Raw genomic sequence first — 8,580 nt, 5'->3', positions numbered from 1 at the left:
GCATCTCAAGGCAACCTGCCCCATTGTTCCACAGCCTGGGCCACACCTCAGCCAGTACTGGCTTCCCTGATGGTTTCACTCTCCTGGCCTTGGACCTATCACCGAGGAAAGGTCTTGGCAAGCATGTGGATATGTCACCCCAAGAGACCATAATGATGGGAATTACAGTGTCGGGGCAGCTGGGGTCACAGAAGCAGGAGCAACCTTTGGAGACAACCTTCCTAGAAAACCATGAGGCTTGACTCCTCTGATAAAGAGATGCAGGCCAAGTGGACTGGCGGGCCGGGCCTCAAGCCTGCAGCTAGAGGGGTGGCCAGAGGCCCCTGTGGGGACCACGTACAGCACTGGCTTGATTGGGCCTTGGACATTGAGCTCTGATGTTGGAGCCACACCACCCTGAGTTCACATCTTGGCATCTGCCCCTCATCAGGATGTGACCTTGGCCAGATGACTTCACCTCCCTCAGCCTTGGCTTTCATACCTGATAAATGGGACCCTGTGCTTTATCTCATAGGATGGTTCTGAGGAGTCCGCGGGATGCACCTTTGACGGGGCATTGTGTTTTCACCGCTTGCTCCAGAGAGCAGACATGTGGGGAGACACAGGGAGGGCCTGTACCCTTATGTGTCTGTCTGGTGCTTGACACCAAAACAAAGCAGGCAGAGACATGGCAGTTTGGAAAGGAGGGAAGGCAGGGATTTCACTCTTGGGCTCTTGACGTCTACCTGCTCTCTGGAGATGGAGCCCCCAAGAGGCTGGTAGTCTGGCCGCCTAGATTTCCCTCAGCACCTCCTCTCTGCACTAGGACTTGAATGCCCTGAGGTCCAGGCCACAACAATCAGTGGCTCTGCCCCGGAAAGCCAGGCTCACCTGCCCTATCTCCTCCCTCCTTCCTGGGGCCAAAGCAAGAGATGAGTACCCCCCACCCCCGCCCCAGCATGTGTTATGGAGCTGATGGTAGAGTCCAGGCTCTTCAGACCCCTGAGATCTTGAGGGATGTGCCTACTGCCCTTCCAGCCTCCTTCAGCCAACCCTAAGCATGGACAGGGGGTGTGGGAGTCCTTGACTGATGTACTCGGAAAGCAATTCCATCCTGTTTGCTGACAGTTGAGGAAACAGGCTTTGTCTCACAGTTGGGTGCTTGTCCTAACTGCCCTTAGGTTTCTCCATGGGGGCCCATCTAGCTGCCCTATTGAAATGTACCCCTAAACTCGTAAAGCCTTTTTAATTTTTAAAGTTTTTTTAATGTTTATTTAAAAATGTTTTTCTTAATGTTTATTTATTTTTGAGAGACAGAGAGAGACAGAATGATCAGGGAGGGGCAGAGGGAGAGGGAGACACAGAATCCGAAGCAGGCTTCAGGCTCTGAGCTGTCAGCACAGCTGACATGACAGCCCCCTGACATGGGGCTCAAACCCATGAACTGTGAGATCATGACCTGAGCCAAAGTCGGATGCTTAACTGACTGAACCGCCCAGGTGTCCCAATGTTTGTTTATTTTTGAGAGAGAGAGCGCGCACGAGCACAAGAGAGGGAGGGGCAGAGAGAGAGGGAGACAGAATCTGAAGCAGGCTCCAGGATCTGAGCTGTCAGCACAGAGCCCAACACGGGGCTTCAACTCACAGACTGTGAGATCATGACCTGAGTCGAAGTCAGACACAACTGACTGAGACACCCAGGTACCTCGCCCCTAAACCCTTTTCTGCCACCACCCTGTACCTGGACCCTGGGCCATTGACTGCTGCCAATCCCTGCCCTAAACCCTTGGCTGTCTCCTCATGACTTAAGTATGGTCACTGTGTCCTGCAGAGTCCAGGTCTGAAGAGGTGGGAGGGGGGTGGTGATGGCTGTGGGAAAGGCCCTGTGTGGACCCCTTTCAAAGCCCCATCAGTGCTCTGAGTAAGCTTCCATCAGAACAAAGTGTTCCACTGCTGACAGGCTTTGAGAACTGCTTTAACCTTTTCAGGCCAGCATGTCCTTCCCTGTCCACCTTCGGATTCTTTTGTCCACCGCCTTGGACTGCAGCTTCCTCGCAGAACTCTCTATTCCCTAAACATACCTCCTTCCCTTTGCCCAGGCAGTGTCTTCCATCAGGAATGCCTTGCCCACCACTGCCATCCAAATGATCCCTCCCCTCCCTTCAAGCTCCAACATAGATGCTGCCTCCTCCAGAACACCCGCCCTGATCCCTCTGTCCTCCCTCCCTCCTACATACCATGCTCCTAGCCCAAACTTCTGCCAGCACTGATGACATTCTGCCCCATGCATTTGGAAACCTTCCTGTCTCCCTCATCTCTCTAGGGCCCCATGTGGGTCTGGCATACCCTAAGGTCAGTAATGTCCACTCATAAACCAACGATGTGTGTATTTTCTAGAATGGAGCTTGAACTTCCTGTGTGGCTCTTGTCTGATCTGACAGCAGCTTTTGCATATTCTGGTCAATAGGGAGAGAAGAACTATTAGGGCCCAGCCTCCCACCCAAGCTAGGCAGCTGTCCGAGTTAAGCCATGGCTACTAATGGGCTCAAGTGCACCTGATCTGTGCACAGTGGCTGCGCCAGGAGTACAGGCTGTTCTTGGCGGCAACGGGGGCAGGTGCCAGGTTTCCTGGAGCTCTGGGCCCTGGCCAGCCCCCACCCAGAGTCTTGGCCAGAACAGCGGCCTGATCCCCTGTCAGGACTCCTCAGTCCTGGACGAGGCTTCTGGATGGGGTTTGGGATTGGCAAAGCAACCCTACCCCTCCTGTGGCAGACAGAAAAATGGCCCCTAAGATGTCTGTGTCCTAATCCCCCAAACCTGTGAATGTGTTACCTCGCATGGCAAAAGGAACTGCAGGTGTGATTAAGTTAAGGATCTTGAAATGGAAGGATTATCCTGGATTATTCAGATGAGTTCAGTGTAATCAACAAGCGTCCTTATAAGATGGGGGTGGGGAAGGAGATTCGAGGGAAGCAGAGGTCACAGAGAGGCAGTGTGCTGGAGAAAAGGGCCATGAGCCAAGGAATGCAGACAGCCTCTAGACACTGGCAAGGGCGAGGAAATAGATTCTCCCCTAGAGCCTCAAGAAAGAATAGAATCCTGCCAGCGCCTTGATTTTCACCTGGTGAAACTAATTTTGGACTTCTGACCTCCGGAGCTATAAAATGATAAACTTGTGTGGTTTTAAGCCACCAGATTTGTAGTAATATGTTACAGCAGCAGTAGGAAACTAGTACAGATTTTGGTACTTGAAGTGTTGCTGTCACAAATACCTAAAAATGGAAGTGGCTTTGGAAATGGACAGGAGCTGGAGGAAATTTGAGGTGCATGATAGATTGCCTTGAATACCTCTGCTCTGAGAAGGGGGGTGGCTGAGGTGGGGATGGGGAACACCCCTCCATCTGGAGACCTGAGCTGCCCAGGCTCCCTATCCACAGGTCTAACGTGGTAGAGAAGACTGGAAGACTGCTCGGGGTGGGCCCTGGAGAGGCTGGCCTGGCACCAGGGGCAGCTATGGAATAGGACTGCGATCAGGGGAAAGGAGGCAAGGCTGGCTTCCATGGCCCATCTCTGTGGCATGGGGGCCACCCAGGCCTTCAGAGAGGATGTCAGGGACTGGATCCAGCACCTCTTGAGTATATGAAGATGAGCAGGGGCCTTGCACTCTGGGTTGCCAGTACCACATCTGTGAAATGGGCACAAGAGTGCCTGACTTCAGGCTGATGGATCTGAACCCTCTGTGTGAGTTGTGAAGGGTTCGTCTCCTTCCAGTCATCAGCCAGTGCCCAGCTCCTGCTTCAGGTCTGGACTGGGCTTTGTGGCTCAGATAAAATTGAGACATTCCTGGGATTCTCAGCCTGTGATAACCAAACCTGAAATGGCCAGCTAGAGTCCTTGATCCTGTCCCTGTTCAGGCTGGCCAAGTCCTGGGGCTCTTGAAGCCATGGTCCCACCTGAGGAGCCACAAGGAGAGCTACTGGGAGTCCAGGCATGGGCTGATGTGCCTCACGGCAGGTCTGGGAATCTGGATTCTCCTAATATGCTTTCGATGAAGCCAAGAGGGCCTGATCATATTGGGAGGGGTGGATTTTAGCAAGACTAACGTCTACTTCTTGATCTCCCTCTTTCCAAACAGTTCCAAGGAAGGGGCTCACTAGGGGTCACATAGCACTTACCTCCTGACTTGTTGTGCAGTGCTCTCCACCTTCATTGCTGCCAAGGGCCTGTGGTCATTTACTTGGATGGTGTGGCTCTTTCATATGGCTCTTCAGGTAGCTCCTAAACAGAACTGACTTCAACCATTGCTGAGGGGTTGGGTGGAGGACATATCCGGGACAACAATGGGGCCCATGACTCTGACTAGAGCCTGGGGCCACCCTAAATTGGAGAGTGGGATGTTAAGGATAGTCAGCTCGAGAGTGTGGGATGCCATCAGACATGCCAGAAGCAGTGTTGGACAATGGACAAGGGCGTCAGGAGATCCAGATGCGACCAGTGGTGGCATAGGTCAGAGACAGCCCTTGAGGTAAAATTGGGAAGACCACCCTCCCAGGCCCAGTAACCAGGCATCTCCACATGCCAGGTGCCAGGTGCTGCACATGCTGGCATAAATCCTGTCTGCACATCAGGAATGGCTTTCTTGGCCACTAGACAGGTGAAGAGACTAAGACTTAAGTTGCCCAACATCACACAACCAAGAAGTGGCCATGCTGGGGTTTGAACCAGTCCTCTGATGTCCCAGCTAGTGGGCGGGGACTTTGAGCAGGCCCCCTCTGGAGGCTGACTGCATCCCAGGGCCTCAGTTCCCAGAGAGGCTCAGATGCCTGGGGGTGGGGGGAGCGGCAGGGCTGACCTGAGTTTCCAGACAAAGGGGAAAGTGTCAAATCAAACAGAAGCACCAGACGTGGAGCAAGCTTCCTTCCTTCCCAGGTGCCCAGCTTTCACACTCCGCAGCAGAGGAGCCAGATGCAGAGCCCCTGCGTGCGGGGGAGGGGAGGGCAGTGAGAGTGGCTGCTACCGAAAGGAGACTGATGTCCCCTGGACGTGGGGTGGGACTGACAGACATCAGACTCTGCTTCTCAGCTGACAAGTGGGTGGGAAGGTGAGTCCTATCTCAGCATAAGGGGTATGAAGCCTGCCTGGTGGGGGAGGCGTTTTAGGTCCCCAGGCCCGGGAGATCCTGGGAGGAGGCGCTGGGTGGATGTGCCTAAAGCCCTCCTTGAAGGCATTCCACAGCTCAAGAACTAACTACAGCTCCCTCTCTCTGCCTGCACAGAAGTGCGCCATCTCTTCCTCACTCTGCCCAGCCCTTTAGAGCCGTGGATTTTGTTCTTTCAAAGCAAGCTTCAGGTGCAACTCCACCATGTAGTTTTACAAAGATAAAAGCAATACCTTAAACATGAATGTATTTTTAAAGTTCAAATTCTCAACATTTTCTCAGCGTTAAGTCCATCAGGAGGACAGCAGTGAACACACATTTGAACTGGGATTGGGATAGGAGTTGCAGTCTCAAGTCAGCTTTGGTGTCTGGCTTCTTTCAGGGTTTGATTTCAGTGGCACAGGACCAAGTGACCCCTGACTCCCACAAAGAGGTGGTTACAAGTGGTGGCAGTGTTTCTGAAGGCCACCTTGCAGTCTCTTTCATTCACAGGGACAGCAAGAGAAGCTTTATTTCAAGCTCAGTACAAATCCGGTTCTCTGGACACATAGGGAGGAATCTAATGTGTCATAATTTGATGGTGTGCCCATTTGAGTCTGTGCGTGGTTTTTAAAATTGGGCTCCTTACAATAGCTAAAAATATGAAAAGAACAGAGAGGGAAAGCGAGAGGAAGGAAAGGAAAGGAGGAAGGGAAGAGAAGGGAATGAGGAAAGGGAAGGGAAGGGGGAGGAAACTCATGTGTGGCTCCTTTGGGTTCTTGGTGTCGGCAGCCTCTGCCTCCGCCTCTCCTGGGAAGCCCGCCCTGGGCTGCTTTACCCCCACAACCTGGAGATTCCCAGTGCCTCCTTTCATTTAGTGTCTGTCTCAGCAGGTGAATCTGGGCCACATGCTCCTGAAAAGTCTCAGGAGTCCACAATCCCCTCTCGGCTCCAATGTGGACCGATTCAATCCCTGGTTCTGGGGTAGGGAAGAAGGCACCAAGCAGGGAACAGGGACTAGGGGCTTCCCCCCAGGGTGTATGGTGGTGCCTGCACGGGTGGGAGGACTGGAGAACCCAGTGCCCCTGAAAGCCTGGGGTTTCTGTAGTTCTGGGTACCTTCATTTCTGAGAACTTGCTTTGGAAAGAAAGAAATGAGAAGCAAAACCCTAGGGCCCAGCACCCCCCCCCCCCCCCCCCGCCTTCCTGCCTTCCTTCCGCTGAGTCACAGCCAAGAGCTCAGTACCTCAGCCTCCTCTTGGGGCCACTTGGGTGGGGTGGAATTCAGGGTCATGTGAGGATGCAGCATCTGGGACAAGTCTTCTTTTCCTGCCAACATCCTCTGTGAAGTTACTGAGGGCTGAGGCTACTTCCCAAGCTTGGGGAAGGGGTGGCTGAGGTCCTTATCTGTCCTGTCTCTCCTCCCATTGTCAGGCCCATTGTTCACCCACAAGCACTGAGCACCAGCTGTGAATCAAGCCAGCGTTGGGGTGGTTCAGGCAGGAGGTCCTGTCACTGAGGAACTTGTGGACTTGGACAGGGACTTCTCCTGACAGACCCCCAGTGAGTGGCTGTGTCCTTAGGTTTGCTCTAGTCAGCAATGGGGAGCCACAGGAGGCCCTAGGCTCTGGGGAAACCAGGCCACACCACACACGCACCTGATAGAGACTTGCACACCCCTACGCAGGTGCCCCTGTATACAGGCATGTGCAGAGGTGTGGGACTTAAGCACTTGGGTCCATGTCCATGATCACAGGTGTCTGTGCAGGGCTCCCATGGTTGGAGAAGCTCTATGCTTCGGGAGCCAGGTCAGGACTTTGTGTGTGTTAGGGGGGTATCACCCCATCTGAGGCCCAACCACTGTCTCTGAGTCATGGGAGCCCCTGGGAACTTGAGTACTGTGCTCCCATTTCATGGGGAAAAAAGCTGAAGTCCGGAGAGGCCCCCCATCTCAGCCAGGCTCACACAGCAAGTTAGGGGAGATCTGAGAGGGGAGTGAGCCTGACCTGGGTGCCTTGCCCACATTCCTGACCTCTTTGATCTGGCATTTGGGGCTTGACACCCCCCTGATGACCACACTGCATTAAACTCTGCGAGATAAGATTGGTGATTCTCCCAGCAAACTCACCTGAGGACCTACCACAGGGTCTTCCCAAGCTTTATGGACCATTCCCAGGGATTTCCCACATGCCGTCTTTGGTTGGGCCATCCTAGATGCTTGGAATGCTGTCTCTTGCTCTCACTCTCAATCTTCCTCTCTCTCTCCCTCTCTATTAGTCAAATGAAATCCAGCTTCCATATTCGACTTAAATGCTTACTCCATCTTTTCTGACCCCGTGGAACTTTTCCTGTCTCTGGCCTCCCCTGAGCATCTCTTCCCCTTCCACCCACTGCTCACCCACCTACTAAACATAAAATTGATCTTTAGAGGCCAAGGCTGACAGTGGAGGGTCCTTGAGTTAGAGACGGTGGGAGCCACATCCAGGCCAGCTCAGCCTTTCAGACTTTGTCAGTCACTGGGGTGGGCCTGGAGCTAAGACAGGAGACAGCACTACCGGGTGCCACCACCTGCCCCCAGTCCTGCCCCTTCTCTGAAGCGGCAGCAAAGTCCTGCTGTGTCCTCTGAGGGCGGAGGAGACCGCAGCTGACAGAGAAGGCCTGGAGCACTGTGCTCGAGGCAAGATTGGCCCCTCAGAGTTTGTCATTCTGGATTGTGTTTATTCCTCCACACCCCTGAGCACCCCTCAACTATGTGCCAGGTCTGTGCCTGTGTTTGGCAGGTGAAGGGTGAGGGCTGGACAAAGTGTAGAGAACCCTCAGGTTTGTTGGGTGCTGCTGTTTCATAAAATGGCCCCAGACTGAGTTCTCTGCTCCTTCACAGAGCTCTTCCCTTCCACCTGGTCTCGGGAAGGGGGCTTGGGGGCTGCCTTTTCCCCACGAGGCTCTAAGCCCCGTCGCTACATGGCCATGCCCTCACCCCTAACAACTAAGAACTCTGTCCAGGGCTTTAGCTGCTGGCCTTGCTGTGTCTCAGGGAATGGACACAACCGACCTGCCCTCTGGAATGGCCAGCTTGTGTCCAGCCTCTAGTGCAGAGGGCCCAGCTTGGGGAAGGCCATCGGGATTTCACCTGTGCCCCTGGCTCAGGGCCCTGGAGAAAGTTTTGTGGGTTATGGGGGGCGGGGTAGGAGGGGAAACCTCACAGCCAAGGGGAAGGTGGTTTTCAGTTGCGCATGCCTCATTTCCTCCCCTGGCTATCCCAGACCCATGCCCCTAATGAAAAGTCAGCTTTGCTGCTTATCTACTATACAGCTATACAGTGTTTGTTGTTGTTTATTATACAGGGAGATGGCCTAACTGGTTCTTGCTGGTGTACTGGAAAGCTGTTAATGTATGTGGTTTATCCTATAACTGGCCACTTCTTGGTTTCTCTTAGATCTGTTGGTCGTTGCTTCCCTTGGATTTT

This window comes from Neofelis nebulosa, chromosome 4 (genome assembly GCF_028018385.1).
Source record: "Neofelis nebulosa isolate mNeoNeb1 chromosome 4, mNeoNeb1.pri, whole genome shotgun sequence".
NCBI lineage: Eukaryota > Metazoa > Chordata > Mammalia > Carnivora > Felidae > Neofelis > Neofelis nebulosa.
This window is presented reverse-complemented; position numbering follows the sequence as displayed.